Below are 19,603 nucleotides of genomic sequence, written 5' to 3'. Positions count from 1 at the left end.
GGAAGGTATAGCTGGGCTTCTCCCTCAATTTAGGCCTCAGGACAACAAAACGGGGGCGGCTACCCTTAATTCAAACCCATAAGAAACATTGTCAAGGTTTTCCCCTTCTACTTAAACTGGAAGATAATCGAAAATGAGGACTCCCTGTCAATTAACACCCTAAACAGCATAGAAAAGGCAGGGATTCTTTCAACTGAGACCACTAAAATTGTAGGGGAAGCAGAGTTCCTCCCAGTTTGAACACAAAAAATTAAGGAAAAGGAAGCTTTTTCCCTTTTCTCTAAACCCTTTTTCTCCTAATAACCCCTCTCTTTTTTGGGAGTGCTGTGGAGGGTCTGGGGGCCCTGGGGAGGGACTGACACAGTAAAAGGGGAAAGTTGAAAGCCCTCTCCTGCAACCCCACATGCTGCCTGGCCTGCTCAGATGCTGCCCCTTGGCAAAAGGGCTCTTCCCTTGGCATTTTCTCAAAGTGATGCTCCGTGCCCGGGTGGGTCCGGCTGCTCCCTAGTCCGTGCTGGATGCTCCAACCGAAGTTCCTGGAGGGACCCTTGGGATGCTCCTGTTAGCCCCTCTGGACTAGCGGCTCCCTGTGCGGGTGTGCCTGGGTAACCCTCTGAAAGCAGCTGGGCACACGGGGGGCTGGTAGACCTTGGAGTGGGCTTGAGGTGAAGAAAGGTCCTGTGAGGAGTTCCTTCCCCTGAACAGCCCTTCATCTGCCCCTTAAACCATGGGCTGCCAGACTTCCCTTTCTAAGGAAATTAACCGTCTTTCCTCTCTGTGTGCCCCGGACTGCGGCTGCCGACGCCGAGAACTCTCGCCGCCCTTGGAGCGCCACGTGCCTCCTGCGAACGGACGTCCGACGCGCAGCGGGGGTGAGTTTGGCTTTACGGGGAAGAGGGCCGGCGCAGGATTTCTCCGGGAGCGAAGCTGCCCCCGCCGAGAACTCGGGCTGCCCTGGCAGTGCCGAGCGCCTCCTGCAAACTGGCGTCGGGAGACGCGGGGGGTGAGTTTTTCTGTGCGGAAGTTCTCCCAGACCAAAGCTGAGAGCATCTAACCCTAACCACAACAACTTAGCTGGGTCTAAAACTTACAACCTTCGGACTGGCGGCGTGGGACCCGACCCGCTGTGCTACTGCTGGCCCCTTGCTCAAGCATTCCCCTGCGGTCCTAAAACTCTGCCTTTTCTGAGGGTGTTTCCTCTGACCCTGACCGTAATCTTCAAAATATGCTAAAGACTCATAAAATGGCTTTGAAAAAGCCCCAACAATACCCTAAGAAGTCCCAGAAAAGTCCCTTCCAAAATCCCCTAAATACCTTTAAAAGTCCTGGAAAGAAACCTCACAAAGACGTGCTCAGTCTCCGAACTCTACCTCTTGCTGTCTAGCCCACAGATGTCGTCCCTACCTTTTTGCAGTGGGTCTGTTGTCCTCTGAGGGTTCTGTCATTGTCCTGGTGTGTGAGGGCTGCTGTCTGGTCTCGCTGTTAGGGTTGCTGTGTTGTGCTGCTGTTGGGGGAAAAGGCTGTTTTTAGGGGGGCTGCTTAGGCTGAGGTTAGGGCTGGGGTGAGGGGTGGTACAGCTGTACCCTGTACCCCTGATCTCCACTGGACTGTCCAGCCCTCAAGCCCTCTCCCTTTACCTCTCAACCGGTCCCTCTGCCCCCCAGCCCTCACCTCCTGTGTGTTACCCTTGACCCCTCTCTTTTGCCCCTCAGCCCCCAGCTTCTCTGTGTCACCCTACAGCTGCCCCTGCCACCCTCAGCATCTCTGTGTGTCACTCGCTGTCCCCTCTTCCTCCCTCAGCTCCCAGCCTCTGTCACCCTCAAGCCCGCACAGTGCCCCTCAAGCTGCCCCTCAGCCTCCATGTGTTGTGCCATGAAAAACTCTAAAAAAACCTAAAAATTCCCTGAAAACCCCCTAATCTTCAAAATGTCCTAAAAACCCCATGAAAACCTAAAAATAGCCTCAGAATGCTGTTAGAATACACTGGAAATACCCTACTTTTAAAAAACCCCTAAAAATCCCCAAAGAACCTTTAGAAATCCCGAAATATACCCTAAATAGTCCAAAAAGAGCTCTAAAAATACCCCAAAAATCCTTAAAATGCCCTGATAAGACCCTAAAAAAGCCTAAAAATTCCCTCAAAACCCTTAAAAATACCCTAGCCCTAAAAAGTCCTACACATACCCTCAATAGTCCTAAAAAACCCCCAAGAACACCCAATTCCCCGCCCCAAACAATTCTTAAAAGTACTAAGAAAACCCTTAAAATACCCTAACAAAATCTTTTAAAAGCCCTGAAAAAGCCCTAAAAGTATCCTAAATGTTCCCAGAAAATTCCTGGAAAACTCCTCCAAAAAAGCCCTAAAATATCCTTTTAAAGCTGTGAGAAAAACCCTAAAAAAACCCCTAAAAAACTGCTCAGCCCCCAACTCCTGTCACTCTCTAGACCACAAACATCATTGCTACCTGTTTATTAGGGTTGCTGCCTGCAGCTGCTGGGAGACTTCTGGGGCTGTCCCAGCATTGGGGTTACTGCCTTGTGCTGCTGTTGGGGAACACTGGGGTCCTAGGGGTGCTCTTTAGGGTGACCTTGGGGTTGGGTTGAGGGCTGCTGCACCTGTACCCTAACCCTACCTGGTACCCTGTGTCCTTTGTACCCCTAACCCTCGGTGTGAGCTCTCCATCTGTCAAGCCTCCCCCTCCTTGCCCCTCAGCCCGCAATATCTGTGTGCCACCCCGAGAACTCTGGCGTTGTCCCTTGGCCCCCTGGCCTCCACCGTGCGCTCTCCACCTGGTTAGGGGTGGTTTTTAGGGTAAGGTTAGGGGTGGTGTGAGGGCTGCTTCACCTGTCACTCTCAAGCAGCCCCCACTTTGCCCCTCAAGGCATCTGCTTCCCCTCACCCTTTTCTTGTCACCCTCAAGCTCCCCGCTCCCAGCCTCTCAGCATCTCTGTGCCACCCTGGAGCCCCCCAGTTGCTCCTAACGCCCCCTTCTGCCTCTCAGCTCCCCCCATCCTCTGTGTCACCCTCCAGCCCCCTCCCCTCAGCCCGCAGCCCCCTGTGACACCCTGCAGCCCACAGACGTTGTCCCTGCCTGTCTCGCTTGGGTGTTGTCCTGCTGCGAGAGCTGCGCCGTCCTCCGAGGGTTCGGGCTCCTGCGTGCTGCTGCGGGGGACTCACGGGTGGGCGGTGGGTGAAGTAACGGATGGAGCGGGAAGTGTGGTGGGACGGGTTAAGGGCGGAGTGAGGGATGGAGCAAGGGCGGGCTGGAAAATGGAGTAGGGTTAGGGGCGGAGAAGGGGACGCAGCAGCAGGGGGCTGAGGTGGGGAGGTGAGTGTTAGGAGGAGGCATAACTCCGTAACTCCAAGACCGAGTCTGCAGCAACGAGAACTCTGAGTGACCTGGGAGTGCCGAACGTCTTTGGCAAACTGATGTAAGGAAACTGGGGTGATGAGTTTAGTTTCCCTTGGAAAAGGGATGGCATCTGTGTCCGTGGGCCTGCACCCTGCCCGGGACCTTTGATCTCCAGTGGGCTGCCACCTCCTAAAATTCCAAACATCGCAGGTGAGACAGGGGGTTGCAAATTTTACTCGGGGTAGAAACCAATTTTGGATTTAGCTGAAGTCTGCTGGTGAAACTTGTGTAGTCTGTTAATCGGTGTGCTTACAAAAAGGCCTGCAGAGAGAAAAAAGGAAGTTCGAGGATTCTGTGGGGAAAAAGAGAATCTGGGTTACGACCGAGTGCACGGCCTCGTCCCTGTGTGAGTAAAAGTCTGAGGTTTTGCCGGCAGCATCGCCGAGTGCTGAGGGGTCCCCTGGTCGATAGGGCAACTTGGGAGGGTTTGCTTCAGGCTTTGCTTGTGAAAGGTGTGAGAAAAGCAAGCAGCTCTGAAGCAGATGAGCCCCCTCTTGCCTGTTGAAGTGTTGCATAAATCAAAGATAAACCTCAAGGTCCCTTCCCACCCAAACCATTCCGTGATTCTTTGCCCTGGAGGCAAGGGTGCACCTGTCACCGCATTTCTCTTCACAAAGAAAAGCAAGGCACAATTCTCCCCAAGAATATGTCTGGGATTCACATTCTCTGAACCTCAGAGGAAGTAAAATCAATTCTTAGCTCATTTGCTGTGCCTGTGTTTGTGCCGAAGTAGAATGCAGCGTGGAGATTGTTTACCCAAAGTGATGGTGTTTTGTTTCCTTGGCCTGTCGGGGCCAAGCGTGTGTACGTGTCGGGACTGTTGGGTGACAGTCGTGAGTTGTGTGCGGGGTTGAGTACTTGGCAGATTGGGTTTAGATGTAATGTAATATAGTATAATAAAGCAATTAATTAGCCTTCTGATAAGGCAGAATGCAGATTGGAAACATTTGCACATATGATATTAAAGGACATGTGAACCACCTTTCTGTGAGACAAAGACACAAGACTTGGCCCATCCCTAACTTAGGACACAGCTAAAAAATAATAGATAAAATAATTTTTAACCTATTTTTGAAGAACTCTCTAAAACTAATGGCAGATGATATAGCTATTTTATCTGGTAAGCTTCTGTGCAAAATTTCCTGCTGATGCTGGCTCAGACGGATGGAGATTTGGGAGGAGGGGGAAGAACCAAGTGCCACGGGGCTTTATTGGATGAGCCTTGAAAGATTTCTGCAAGCTTCTATTGCAAGGTTGATGAACCTTGTGTTTGTTAACTTCAGTTTTGCTCAGTGTTTTAACCCTGCTTTATCTCCTGTGGTCCAGATGACACATTCACACATCTTTAGAAAATTCAGTGGGATGCTCTTCAAACAACATGTGACTTTGCACCAGTGAAGGCAGAAACTTGATGGTTTTACCTCAATCTATAGTTTTTCAATATTGCTAGAGAAAGTGCTTTTCTGTGAAATGTCTACTTTGGTTAGATCATGCAAATTGAGTGCTGGCTGCTACTTCCATAAGATGAAGAGTAAGAATAACTCAGGAATGTTTCATCATTTGTCTCTGCACTGGTCAGAAATGGTAATTTGAGCTCCAATCTGTAGAAATTTAGCAAAAGAAGTTGGACACTCAGAGGATAAAAATAGAAAAAAATGCATTGGAAGGATTTTTCCTGCTAGTGAGTGAGTTTTTACCTGTAGGAGCATCGGGGGGGTAGCACGGTCGGGACGGACGGAGACGAGAAGTCCTATTGCTATAAGCTGGGTGATATGGGGTGACCTTCAAATGAGGGCCGTCTTCTCCTAGGAAATGAAAGAAGTAACAGGTATCCATAGTTAATGAGCCTAGGATTTCTAGCTCTTGAAGGTCAGATTTATCAGCTTTAGAATTATCAATGTAAGTTTGGTGTTTCTGGCTGGGAGTTGGAGATATGTGATAATCATCATATGGCCAATATTTATCAGGAGTAACATTATCAAGACCCTTTGGGAAAGGTACTCCGACTAGACAGGTTGAAAAAGGTTTGTCAGGGCTTGTGTCAGACAGACGGATGGTATCGGAGCCTGCAGACCTGGCTAAAGCAACCCAGACATTCGTCTTTGGTTGATTGACAGGTAAAGCTTCTGTTTGTGCTGCCTGTGCGACTGCTTGCGCTGTTTGAGCTCTAAGAGCCCTTTCAATTTTTTCTCCTAGAGTTTTTCCAAGTTCATTTGCCTGGATAATTGCCACTTGCTGTGGACTCCCAATTTTGTTACAGGCATCCATCATTTCGGGCACTGTGGGTTTTTCTTTTCCTAGGGCTTTGGTAACTCTTTTACATTCTGCATTGGCATTATTTTCAATAATGTCCCATATCATTATTGGGCGAGCTATATCATCGCCGCATTGTCTTTCTGCTCTTTGCGTTACCCGGCCCACAAATGTGGTAAATGGTTCAGACGAGTCTTGCCTAATCAGATTATAGGCTTTTTCAAAACTTCCTGCAGGCTGAATTTGCAAAAAGGCTCTGCGAGCCATCTTTTTAATGTTATCTAACGCTGTTTTGGGTAAATTCACTCGATTATCATTCTGATCATCAGGAGGGTCACCAGTCAGCTTAGACATGACAAGGGTACGAAGGTCTGCATCGGTACTTTGTCTATAAGTGGCTAGTGCCCCTGTAAGCAGTCTTTTCCATTTGAGTTCCCATAGCGTATATTGTGAGTCTGTGAGAATTATACTAGCAAGATTTTTACAGTCATTTGGTGTGAGTGTATGTCCTTCCAGGACTGTCCTTTTCAGCAGTTGCTTAAAATACGGGGAGCAGATACCACCATCCCTTATTGCTTTTTGCAATTCTTTTATCTCAGGAGGTGGGATAGCCACCCGTGTTCTAGGACCAGCGGCTTGCTGGCTGAATGGCACAGGCATAGCTAGAGGATTTAGACTTTCTTCTTTGCAAATCTGGCCTGACTTCATCCTAGTCTGCTAGTTGAAAATTATCGAAAGATTTTGGTGAGTTTTCCAATTTGGGATTAATGCTGACGAATTTTCAGCGTTTAGTGTCTCTTTTTGGGTCAGAGATCTGTCCCAAACACTGGGGGGACTCTGGAGCTGTTTGGGAACAGTTCTTTTTCGAAATTCTTTTGTGTTGGATCAAAGGGTTGGCATTTGCAGGGTAAAGACCCCGGAAATAATTTGGCAGATCAGGAAGCTAAAGATGCAGCAGAAAATGGAGCTGAAAGAGTTAATATTAACTCCAAATGAGGAAAAATTGGAAATTCCAAAGTTTAGGGAAGCAAAAAAAAAGGCGAATTAAAACAAGATAGGTGGCAAAAGAGATAAATGGGGGAAATAGAAACATCTTGATGGAAGACAGATAATAAAATGCTTACTAGGGAATAGCAGAGGACATGTATCAAAACGCCCACTGGGATACTCAGGCTTTGTGTGATCATTTTTTTTAAGGAACTATGGATGCATTGCGATTTCTGGAGTAGAAAAACAAGTAACTGAAAGATGTATAATTTGCCAAAGGATAAATAAAAGGGTGGTGAGAAAAACAACATGAGAAGGTCATGAGTTAACTCGTCGACCATTTCGAAGTATCCAAGCAGAAGTTGGCTTTGGTAAGCTCTGGATTTATTTGTAAAAACCGTTTAATCCAGGGAAAAAAAAAAGGATATGCCACATGCTGGGCAGGAGGGAGATTGCAAGAAAATAACATTTTTAAAGGCAATAAAAGAAAAACGGTGAAAGTATAAGGCTGGGAACGAAATATTACCTCATCCATGCCTGTTTGTTCCCCCACTCGTTCGCGGCTGCCCCAGCCCCTGTGCCGGCTCCGGCACAGTCCGTCTGTCCCGGTCCGTCTGTCCCGGTCCGTCTGTTCCGGTCCGTCTGGCCCGCTCCCGGCCGCCTGGCCCGCGGCCGCTCCGCTGGCCGTGCCGGGGGGAAGGGGCGGGGGGTCCGTCCTGCCGTGTGCACTGTGGGTACCGCACTGACCGCACCGAGGGGGGGTCCCGTCTGTCCCATCCCCGGCTGCCCTGACTCTGCTCGGCTCCCGCCGCTGCAGCCGGGGTCAGTCGCCGGCTTGGTCTCTGCCGGATCAGCCGCCGTGAGCCATGTGGGGCCGATCCACGCTGCGGCTCGGTCTGCACCGGAACAGCCCCTGGGACGATCCCGGCTGCAGACCCCGCCTTTGGAGGACCGAGACTCTGAGCTGTGCCGATCCCCTCGGGCGATTCCCCCTGCAGACCCCGCCTTTGGAGCACCCAGACCCTGAGCTGTGCCGAGTTCCCCCGTCCTGCCCTGAGCTCCGTTCCCTTGGTAACCACAGCTCCGGCTCTCTAAAGTAATCACCTTATCGAAACACTAAAAGTTCAGGTAAAAGAAAGCCCTCTCCTGATTCTTCCTAAAAATACGGGAGAAAAGCTATAGAAGATAAAAATCCAAAAAGAATGGGATAAAGGGATGTCCTAGGGTGAGTTATGATGCTTGTATCCCCATTCATGTGTTCTGTTAATGTTGGATATTATGTTCTGTACCTTTAAGACCGGCTCTGAAGAGGGAAAGTTTTGTTTTGGTTTTCTTATCAGCCTGGCGGGACACGGAGACTGCAGCTTTTGCTTTTGCTGCTTTTGCTTTTTGCTTTTGCTCTCTCGCTCTTGCTTGCTTCGCTTCTGCTTGCTTTTGCTCTTTAGCTAGTTTAGCTAAACTGTCCAATTTCTTCCTAGACGGTTTCTCCTTTCCTTTTTCTGATCATTTCGAACCTGCTCCGGACTGGGACCTGAGAAACACCAAGATCCTGCACCTTGTGGCCTGCAGCAGCAGCCCCAGCGCCGGAGGGACTGAGAACAGAGTGACCACCCCCCGAGAGAGAGAGACTTTCTGAATTTTTCATCTTTTTCAGAGCGGTGTCATCCGGTATTGTTCCTTTTGTGTGCTGGGGGGTGCTGTGCTTGTTAAATAAACAGGTTCTTTCCACTCCTCTCCGAGGAATCCTTCCCGAACCGGTTGGGGGGAGGGGCTGTGTGGGTTTGCTCACTGGAGGAGCCCTAATTTGGAAATTCTCCTCCAAATTTGCCCTAAACCTCGACAAAATCTTGGTGCCCAACGCTGGGCTCGAGACAGTGAGTGGAAAAACCCTGTTTTGAGGGTATTTTGGTTGCCATTACTCTCTGTTTGTTTGATGCAGTTAATAGCCATGATTTTTGAATTCATGATGAGTGTTGGGGTGAAGGCTTGCATGTGCTTCTGATCCCTAGGGTTTTCGAGATTTTAATACCTCTGTGGTCCCTAGGTTTATTTTCCTATCCTGAAATAGTTCTAGTATTGTCCCTCATACGTAGTTTTTACAGCAGAGGGGCAGTGACCAGAATAGCTATCCTGCTGGGCTTGATGGCAATGATGTGCAAGAAGTTTATAAACATGTTGGGGTCTGCTCCAGGTATGAATGGTTCTTGGCAATGGTTATTCGTCCAGTTTGTTAGAGGAGGAGCAGCAGGGAATGAGGCTTTTCAGCCTTTGCTTTCCTTCTTCTCTTATGAATCGGTTGCATCAGTAGTAAAGGATGTTCAGTTCCCCCTGAATGTTAAAGAAACCATCTTTCTTGTATTCAATCTGGTAACCTTCTTCTATACAGTCCGCTGTTTCTCCAGAATGAGGGCTGGGATTTCTAGACGGGCTGATGAGACCCCTGACTCAGGAGTAGACCCAGGTGTGAAACATCCTGAGTGGTGTGGGAAATGGGAGGAAATGGGCCAAATCCTGAAGGAATTCTCCGACCCTATAGTCTGGGATTTTCCCCATAAACAAATTCAGACGCCAGCTGAGGGGGGAAATATCTGAAAGAGAAATACCAGGATGAGCCTAAGGAGAGAAAGGTCATTGCAGTGAGCTGGGCCCTGGCATATGCTTATCGCACTCTGTTGGAGACTGTAGGACAGCAGACGGAGGCAGGGGGGCAGGGAGATAAATCAGCAGCTGTCCCAGTCACTCAGGCTGCAGCCAACACCACAGGCTCAAAGCCAGCAGCCAAACCAGACAGTGAGCCTGAGCCAGCAGCTAAACCAATGGCTGTTGCTACCAGTACTAGAAGTGGGAAATGCACGGACAAGACCAATCGACCAGTGGATGATGATGATGATGATGCAGCAGAAGGAACCTCAATGCCTCCTGACATAAAATCAGGAGTCAAAGCAGCAGGTGCAAGACCAGATGCAAATATTGAGTCCTTTTCCCTGAAGGACCTTCGTGGCTTACGGAAGGATTACACCCGACGACCTGATGAATCTATAATTAGTTGGTTAGTCCGTCTCTGGGATGCTGCAGGCGAGGCTACAATTCTGGATGGCACAGAAGTGAGGCATTTGGGATCCCTATCACATGATCCTGTCATCGACCAAGGGGATGAGGGGGGCAAACCCTCAGAGCCTCTGGGCACGGGTCTTGGAAAGTGTTGCACAAAGATACCTGTGTGCAGATGATCTTTATATGCAACAGACACAGTGGAAGACCATAGAGCAAGGGATCTAACGCCTGAGAGAGATGGCAGTCGCAGAGATTATCTTCGCAGATGATGTAACAACTAGGAACCCAGACTTGGTGCCATGCACGTCTGTGATGTGGTGGAAACTTGTGCGACTTGGGCCGCACGAATATGCTTCTGCCCTAGCCATAATGAAGAGGGATGAGAGGGACGAGACTGTGCTGGATATGGCAAGGAAGCTCTGAGCATATGCAGATGCTGTGCTTGGCCCAACACATGCCAGAATTGCAGCGGTAGAAACACATCTGCAGAACTTAGAGGATAAGATAGAGGAGAATCATAAGCAGCTCAGAGAGGAGATTAAAGAAGACCTTCTCCAAATCTCGGCAGTACAGATCAGAGGTTCTGGTATCCAAGGCAGACGTTCCCCAGATGGCCAGAGAAGGTACACCCCACGAACAGAGCTGTGGTTCTACCTGCGTGACTGTGGAGAAAATATGAGGAGGTGGGATGGAAAACCTACTGCTGTTCTGGCACGACAGGTGCGTGAATTGAAGGAAGCCACCAGGAAGAAAGCGGCTCCAGTTGCCCGTAGCCGAACCGCCAGGTATGATGCTGATGATGCCACGTCTGATCCCCTTGAAGGAACATCCAAGACATATGCCCAGGGAAAGAAGGATAACCAGGCTTAGAGGGGCCCTGCCTCTAGCCAGGTAGAGGCCAGGGAAAATCGTGTTTTCTGGTCTGTGTGGATTCGTTGGCCTGGCACATCGGAACCACAAGCGTATAAAGCTTTGGTTGATACTGGCGCGCAATGTACATTAATTCCGTCGAGACATGTGGGGACAGAGTCTGTTTCTATTGCTGGTGTGACAGGGGGATCCCAGGATTTCACTTTGGTGGAGGCTGATGTGAGCCTCACTGGGAATGAGTGGAAGAAACATCCTATTGTGACTGGCCCAGAGGCCCCATGTATTTTGGGCATAGACTACCTTCGAAGTGGGTATTTCCAAGACCCAAAAGGACTCAAGTGGGCATTTGGGATAGCTGCTGTAGAGACAGAGGGCATCCAGCAATTGAACACCTTGCCTGGGCTGTCTGAGAATCCATCTGCAGTAGGATGTCTGATGGGAGAAGAGCAACGAGTGCCAATTGCCACCTCCATAGTGCATCGACGACAGTATAGAACCACTCGAGATGCTGTGATCCCCATCCATAAGATGATCCGTGAGCTGGAGAGCCAAGGGGTGGTCAGCAAGACCCACTCACCCTTCAACAGCCCCATTTGGCCTGTGCGAAAATCTGAAAGAGAATGGAGATTGACTGTGGACTACCGTGCATTGAATGAGGTGACTCCACCGCTGAGTGCTGCCGTGCCAGACATATTAGAGCTCCAGTACGAGCTGGAGTCCAAGGCAGCGAGGTGGTATGCCACTATAGACATTGCCAATGCATTTTTCTCCATTCCTCTGGCAGCAGAATGCAGGCCTCAGTTTGCTTTCACGTGGAGGGGAGTGCAGTATACCTGGAACCGGCTGCCCCAGGGATGGAAGCACAGTCCTACCATCTGCCATGGACTGATCCAGACTGCACTGGAAAGGGGTGAGGCTCCAGAACATCTGCAATATATTGATGACATCATTGTGTGGGGGAACACAGCTGCGGAAGTGTTTGAGAAAGGAAAGGAAATCATCCAAATCCTCCTGGGAGCTGGTTTCGCCATTAAAAAGAGCAAAGTAAAGGGACCAGCTGGTGAGATTCAGTTCCTAGGAGTGAAGTGGCAAGATGGACGGCGTCAGATTCCTACAGACGTCATCAACAAGATCACAGCAATGTCTCCACCCACCAATAAGAAAGAGACACAAGCTTTCCTAGGTGCCATAGGCTTTTGGAGGATGCACATTCCTGAGTATAGTCAGATCGTGAGCCCTCTTTACCTGGTCACCCGCAAGAAGAACACTTTCCACTGGGGCCCTGAGCAGCAACAGGCCTTTGTCCAGATCAAGCAGGAGATCGCTCATGCAGTAGCTCTTGGCCCAGTTAGGACGGGACCAGATGTGAAGAACATGCTCTATTCTGCAGCCGGGAACCATGGCTTGTCCTGGAGCCTTTGGCAGAAGGTGCCTGGGGAGACTCGGGGTCGACCACTGGGATTTTGGAGTCGAGGCTACAGAGGGTCTGAAGCCAACTACACTCCCACAGAGAAGGAAATCTTGGCTGCCTATGAAGGAGTCCAAGCTGCCTCAGAGATGATTGGTACAGAAGCGCGACTCCTCCTGGCACCCCGACTACCGGTGCTGGGGTGGATGTTCAAAGGCAAGGTTCCTTCCACTCACCATGCCACCGGTGCCACATGGAGCAAGTGGATTGCTCTTATCACTCAGCGCGCCCATATAGGTAAAGTGAATCACCCTGGGATTTTGGAGGTAATAACAAATTGACCCGAAGGTGAGAATTTTGGTGTCACAGATGAAGAACAAGAACCAGTGACACGGGCTGAAGAGGCTCCTCCATATAACCAACTGCCCGCAGAGGAAACACGCTCTGCTCTTTTCGCTGACGGTTCCTGTCGCATCTTAGGGATGAACCGGAAATGGAAAGCAGCCGTATGGAGCCCCACACGACAGGCTGCACAAGCTACCGAAGGAGAAGGTGGATCGAGTCAACTTGCAGAACTCAAAGCCGTTCAACTGGCCCTGGACATTGCAGAAAGAGAGAAATGGCCAAAGCTCTACCTCTACACTGATTCATGGATGGTAGCCAATGCTCTGTGGGGATGGCTGGAGAGGTGGAAAAAGGCTAACTGGCAGCGTAGAGGAAAACCAATTTGGGCTGCTGATGAGTGGAAAGATATTGCTACCAGGGTAGGGAGGCTACCTGTGAAAGTCCGCCATGTAGATGCCCATGTCCCCAAGAGTAGAGCCAATGAGGAGCACCAAAACAATGAGCAGGTAGACCAGGCAGCAAAGATAGGGGTGTCAAAGATAGACCTAGATTGGGAACACAAGGGAGAGTTATTCCTAGCTCGATGGGCCCATGATGCCTCAGGCCATCAGGGCAGAGATGCCACCTATAAGTGGGCAAGAGACTGAGGGGTGGATTTAACCATGGACAGTATTTCACAGGTTATCCATGACCGTGAGACGTGTGCTGCCATCAAGCAGGCCAAGCGAGTGAAGCCCCTGTGGTACGGTGGGCGGTGGTCCAAGTACAAGTATGGGGAGGCCTGGCAGATAGACTACATCCCACTGCCCCAGACACGCCAGGGCAAGCGCTACGTGCTGACCATGGTGGAAGCCACGACTGGATGGCTGGAAACCTACCCTGTGTCTCATGCTACTGCCCGGAACACCATCCTGGGCCTGGAAAAGCAAATCCTGTGGAGACATGGTACCCCTGAGAGGATTGAGTCAGACAATGGGACTCATTTCAACAACAGCCTTATCAACACCTGGGCTAGTGAACATGGCATTGAGTGGGTGTACCATATCCCCTACCATGCACCAGCTGCAGGCAAAGTGGAGATGTACAATGGACTACTAAAAACCCAGCTGAAAGCTTTGGGTGGGGGATCTTTCAAAAATTGGGAGCAGCATTTAGCAAAGGCCACCTGGTTAGTTAACACCTGAGGTTCCACCAACCGAGCAGGTCCTGCCCAGTCTGAGTCCCTGAATGTAATAGATGGAGATAAAGTCCCAGCGGTATGTATCAGAGGTTTGTTAGGGAAGAATGTGTGGGTCAATTCTGCCTTGAGTACAGACAAACCCATTCGTGGGGTTGTCTTTGCTCAGGGACCAGGTTGCACATGGTGGATAATGCAAAGAGATGGAACAACACGATGTGTACCTCAGGGAGATCTGATTGTGGGGTGAGAATGATATGCAATATCACTGTTTGTTGGATGTTACTGCCATTGTCTGTACATTACACCATACAGACATGAGATAGAAGGAAATGTGTAAGTGATGAAGGTCTGGGCAAGTGGAAGATGGAGAAGGAGATGTGCAAGTGTCGAAGGTCTGAGCAAGTGATAGATGGAGCTTTGAGTGAGTAAAGTGAAAGGGGTGAAATCCTGCTGCTCTGTAGTATAGGGCCTGGATTCAGTGGTCCAGTGTGGGGATGTGATGAGGGCATGATGGGTATTGCTTGTAAATTTTGGGGGAGCAGATGGAAATTTTGTGTGAATAAATGCATGATGTGTGGTAGTATGTTGATGATATGGGGATAAGGGGTGGAATGTCCTAGGGTGACGTTATGATGCTTGTATCCCCATTCATGTGTTCTGTTAATGTTGGATATTATGTTCTGTACCTTTAAGACCGGCTCTGAAGAGGGAAAGTTTTGTTTTGGTTTTCTTATCAGCCTGGCGGGACACAGAGACTGCAGCTTTTGCTTTTGCTGCTTTTGTTTTTTGCTTTGGCTCTCTCGCTCTTGCTTGCTTCGCTTCTGCTTGCTTTTGCTCATTGGCTAGTTTAGCTAAACTGTCCAATTTCTTCCTAGACGGTTTCTCCTTTCCTTTTTCTGATCATTTCGAACCTGCTCCGGACTGGGACCTGAGAAACACCAAGATCCTGCACCTTGTGGCCTGCAGCAGCAGCCCCAGCGCCGGAGGGACTGAGAACAGAGTGACCACCCCCCAAGAGAGACTTTCTGAATTTTTCATCTTTTTCAGAGTGGTGTCATCCGGTATTGTTCCTTTTGTGTGCTGGGGGGTGCTGTGCTTGTTAAATAAACAGGTTCTTTCCACTCCTCTCCGAGGAATCCTTCCCGAACCGGTTGGGGGGAGGGGCTGTGTGGGTTTGCTCACTGGAGGAGCCCTAATTTGGAAATTCTCCTCCAAATTTGCCCTAAACCTCGACAAGGGATTAGTCTATTTCCATTAAAAGAGGGTCCCATAGGAGGGGGCGGACCAGGGTTTGTAAATGCTCCTTTGACTTCGTCTGAGGTCTGAAATTTTAAGAAATAAATAAAAGGGATATTTGGAGGATCCCATAGGCATAGCTGAACAATTAGACCAATTTTTAGGTCTAAACATTTATACTTCAGAAGAGATGTGGTCTGTAATGAAAATAATATTTTTCTCAGGAAGAAAGGCAATTAATCAGAGCAGCTGAAATAAAAGCTTAGGAAAAAAGATAATCTACGGGGACCCCCAGAGAAGACAAAATGCCAGCTGTACCTCCTGAGTGGGGTAAAAATAATGAGGAGGGGAGTAAACACATGAATAATTATTGTAATTACATAATCAAAGGAATAAATAAGACAGCATATCAAAGGCGAAATGCAGGGGAAAAAGAAAAAGTTTTTAAGGGACAGCTTTTCGAGGGGAAAGAAGAAACTGCATCTAAATAGATAAACAAACTTAAGAGAAATAGGAAAATGGTCCTAAGTAAGCAGAAGATCTGAAAATCTTTAAAGAGATGGGCACAGAGGAGGAATAGGGAGGTCATAAGCTCTAATTTTCTGGGGGGAACAAATACCATCTGGAGCCTGTGATAACTTTAAAAGTGGGTCCCCAAGAAGAAGAATTGGAATTTGTAATAGACACAGGGGCAGAGAGAACCTGCCTGTTAAATATTCCAAAAAGTTACAGTGTGAGCAAACATATAGTGAAAGTAACAGGGGCAAAGAGGGAAAGTTTTACATTTCTGGTCATTAAAGATGTAGTAATTGAGGGAAGAAACTAAAATTTGCATGGGAGATGTCTTATTGGTCCCAGGGGCAGGTAGCAATTTATTGGGAAGACTCTTACAAGTGCAATTAAGAATAGGAGTTATATCAGAAAATGGGAAAATGACAGCTAGAGTTTTAAAATTTTTTAAAAGAGGATGAAGAAAAAAAAAAAACAACAAAGAAGTTTGAGGTGGGGAAGGAAATAGGGGAGGATTAAATATTGACCCCATAAGGGTTACAATTGAGAGAGAAGATTGTCCCGTACGTGTACGTCAGTATCCTGTATCTTTAGAAGGACGGGAAGGTTTGAAGCCAGTAATAGGACTAATAAAGGATGGGGCATTAGAACCTTGTATGTTTCCGCATAATATCCCTATGCCCCCAGTAAAGTCTGATGGGAGTTATAGACTAGTACAAGATTTAAGGGAGGTTAATAAAAGAACTCAGACTCACTACCCAGTGGTAAAATATCTTAGACACTTAATAAATAAAAGTAGCTAGAAAACCAACCATGAGAAAATTGCAAGAATTTTATTCATTCTCCCTCCCTCTTCAAAGAGAGAGATCAGAAAATTACCTAGATTATTGAAATATTATAGATTGAGGGGTACGCACAAGTAGCAAAATTTGTATATGAAAAAAACGGACAGAAGGAGATGATATAAAACAGACCAAAGAAGATCTTGTTAAATTAAAAGAGTTAAGTTAAAACTAGCCTAAGTACCAGCTTTAAGCTTACCTCTGTTAGAAAAGACATTTATCATTTATACATAAATACAGAAAATGGAGTACCTCATAAAATTTTAATTCAAGACTAAGGAAGAGTAAAAAAATATCTAGTAGCTCATATATCAAAGATGTTAGACTCAGTAAGCCACAGCTAGCCAGTAGGTATTTAACAGCTACTGCAATCCTAGTAAAAGAAAGTTGTAAGCCTACTTTTGGAAGTAATTTAGTTAGGTTCACTTCGTACCGTCTGAGGTGTGTTGAATCAAAAAAAACAGGTAAGAAGAGAAGAAAGAGAGAAGTTGAAGTAGGGAGGTGGTTAGCAAACTCTGAGGTGTTAGAATGTGAAGTGATGACGTCTTGGTGCTAGAAGAGAGCAGAAGTGTGAATGCGGGGTTCTTGCATGAAAGGCAGGGAAGTGTCTTAACACATGGTTGTTAGGAGGTTATTCAATGCCGAACTGAGGTCCAGAAAGGGTTTAGCAGAACGGGCTCTCCTTGAAGGGAAAAGAGGAGAAGTTGACTAGAGAAAGGAAAAGAATGTCAGGAGCACCTGGGGACGCCAGGTTTGGGGTTGTCAAGGTTGGGAGGTGTCTGCCCGCCCCCTACGAGCGGCGGGGTCTCGGGGGCTGAGGCAGGCACCGATCCATGGAGATGGCCCGGCAGCGGTGCTGGCAGCAGAGGACACACGGGTTTGCCGGGCAGGAGCGGGCTGGCTCCGTGGCGGAACTGCCAGGGGGGCTCCCAGACTGCCGGGGTCCCGAGTCAAGGATGGCAGCGTCGGCCCCGGTAAGTGGGACTAGAGAGAGAAGGAAAGAGAAAGAGAGAGAAGAAGAGAGAGAGAGGGCAAAAGGGACCCAAGGCTGCCCCCAGGGTCCCCGTGCCCATGGCTGTTCTCCCCTGCTCCGGCCCTGCAGCGAAGTGGCAGCACGGCATTGACAGCAAGGCCGTGAAAAGAGCGGGAGGGGGCTAGCACTAAAAGATAAAATCAAAGCAGAGATTGCTGACTCTCCAAACCTCACAAAGTGGTTTGTTTTTCTTAAGTAAGAAGGTTTTTGGTCTTTTCTTTTGTGTGTTTTGTTTGCTGTTAAAAAGAAGTTGGTTTTTTTTTTCCTGAAGAATGGGTTTGTAAGGCTAAAACAATTAAATGCTGCCCAAAAAGTAAAAAGCAATAGATGTGATACGTCTCGTGTTAAAATTGGTCTAGCTTTTCGTATTTAACTAACTGTAACTCACAAAAAGAAGAATTTGCCTCTGCAGCTATTAGCACAGCTGGATAGAAGAAGAAGAAGAAGAAGAGGCTGCTGTGGAAAAAGCTTTTAGCTAAACCCAGAAAGTTTGGAAGAAAAGTGAATGGTAAAAGTTAATGCAGTATTATCTTTCTTTTATTACTATGCTATTAATAAGTGCTTTCCAGGTACTACTGAAGCAACAATCAGAATCACGGAAAAAGGGTGAATTCATGCCAGCAGAATCAAAGGACTTGTGAAGAAACCTGAGGAATGGACTATCGCATTTAAACCGGGTGATACCGAACTGACTTTCCAATGGGGACTGAGTGGTAATAGTTTCGAAAAAGGCAAATTATCCAAGAAATGTACAAAGAACAACACAGAATTAAGAATTAAGGCAACGCTTATACCACTGGTTTCAAGCACTGCCTGGTTTTATTCTTGTCTTGCCTGAACAAAACATCTCCTTAGGGGAGGAATACTCCAGACAGAAGGATCAAGACTGTTTTTGTGTTCCGACCTTAGCCTGAGAATTGTACAGGGGAGAAGGGGAATTACGATTTCCATCAGTAAACTTTATTTGATTCATTCCAATACTGGACATGCTAGCTGGGTTATAAGTAAATGCTTGAATTGTGAGAATAATTAGTATTGTAGTTCACAAAATTTATGCTCTTATTGCAAAAAGTGTTAAAGTAATAGCTTTGTGGATGGGAATTATTAGTGCCTGGTGAATGAGAGATACCTGAAGAACGGTAAGAGTTAAAGGGTGTCAAAACCAATTTGCCTGGAAATTATTTAAGAGAAAGTGACAAGGAAATAGAGGGCAAGACCAGATTGGCCTCTGTATTTCTCCACTGAGAAGATCAAATACACCTGCTGTGGATTGCAACCTCACAGGCCTGGGAGGTGGGAGTATAAGCCATACTGGACCTCTGTTATTCCTGTTTCTGGCACTCATTTGTTCTCTTTTCCCTTTCGGGATACCAGCAAGATTTGTGTCACAAATGCTGCAGAAAGCATCACGTGGAAAGAAACCAAAGTTCCTCTTTAATTACACACACCTATGTCAACAGCCACTGTTATAACCCATCCAAATTAAGAACCTGTAGGCAAAATGGAGTAAATTATTGGATTACAAGAAACGTAGGAAAAAGTGGTAATAGATTTGGAATTGAATGTCCAAAAGGAGAGAGATGGATTTGTTTTACATTTAATCTTGAAGATACGGTTCGAGATTTGGTAAAAAAACAAATAATAAACGAAAAGGTAAAACCAGCACAGCAACTTAACTCTGTATTGACCCCAAATTATCTATTGAGTCGTATTACAAGACTCCAAGCAGTTATAGAAATGATAGCAAAGGGAGCTGCCCAGGCATTGGAGTTAATATAAAGTCAGCTAAGCCAAACAAAAACTGTAGGGTATCAGAATAGGTTGGCTTTACACTATTTATTGGCCAAAGAAGGGGGTGTTTGTAGAAAGTTTAATATATCAAATTGTTGAAAATTGATGACCACAGAAAAGTGATTCTAGAAAAAGCAAAAGAAATCAAAGAAGAAAAAAATATATATGCATATAATAACTGAGGTACCAGTCCAAAAATTAGAAAACAATGTTAAAACCTAGCTGGTAGGATAATGTATTAGAAGAAATTAAGATCTTTCATTTTATGTGTTGCAACTATTTTTATATTTCTTCCTTGTGTAATCCCCTGTTTTATTTTGCCCGCATAGTCCAGAAGATGCAAGTAGATAAGAAATATTGCTCAAGCCAAAGGATTTACAAAGAATAAGAGTGGGGATTGTGAAAAATGCAGGTATTTTATGATTGGCTTTTTTGAAACATTAAAATGAATATTATATGTGTTGTGTTAGAAAGTAATGCTGTATTAATTCTCTTAAGCAGTGTGTTAAATATAGTTTTAGGTTACAAAAACTGTTAATATAGAAACAATGTAAGATACTTTTTTTAAAGAAAGGACTTGCAGCGAGATAGCGGCCACAGGACACCTGGATCTTTCAGAGAAAAAGAATTTATTGCCCTCTTATCAGAAGAAACAAACTTCTTCCTGCCTCCAAGGCGCTG

General features: G+C 47.1%; 1 long non-coding RNA gene across 1 annotated transcript; it reads left to right on the top strand.

The window, feature by feature from the left end:
* The first annotated feature begins 7,188 nt into the window (after nucleotides 1-7,188).
* On the top strand, nucleotides 7,189-19,084 carry LOC139586733 (uncharacterized). The gene is made up of 3 exons (XR_011677942.1): nucleotides 7,189-7,781; nucleotides 8,132-8,321; nucleotides 14,386-19,084. It is a non-coding gene; the product is annotated as an uncharacterized lncRNA (long non-coding RNA).
* Nucleotides 19,085-19,603: the final 519 nt, after the last annotated feature.

Source organism: Agelaius tricolor, unplaced genomic scaffold (assembly GCF_023055355.1).
Source record: "Agelaius tricolor isolate 1412-34295 unplaced genomic scaffold, bAgeTri1.0.p SCAF_135, whole genome shotgun sequence".
NCBI classification, from domain to species: domain Eukaryota; kingdom Metazoa; phylum Chordata; class Aves; order Passeriformes; family Icteridae; genus Agelaius; species Agelaius tricolor.
The sequence above is the reverse complement of the archived record's forward strand: the minus strand, read 5'-3'. Positions and strand labels throughout refer to the sequence as shown.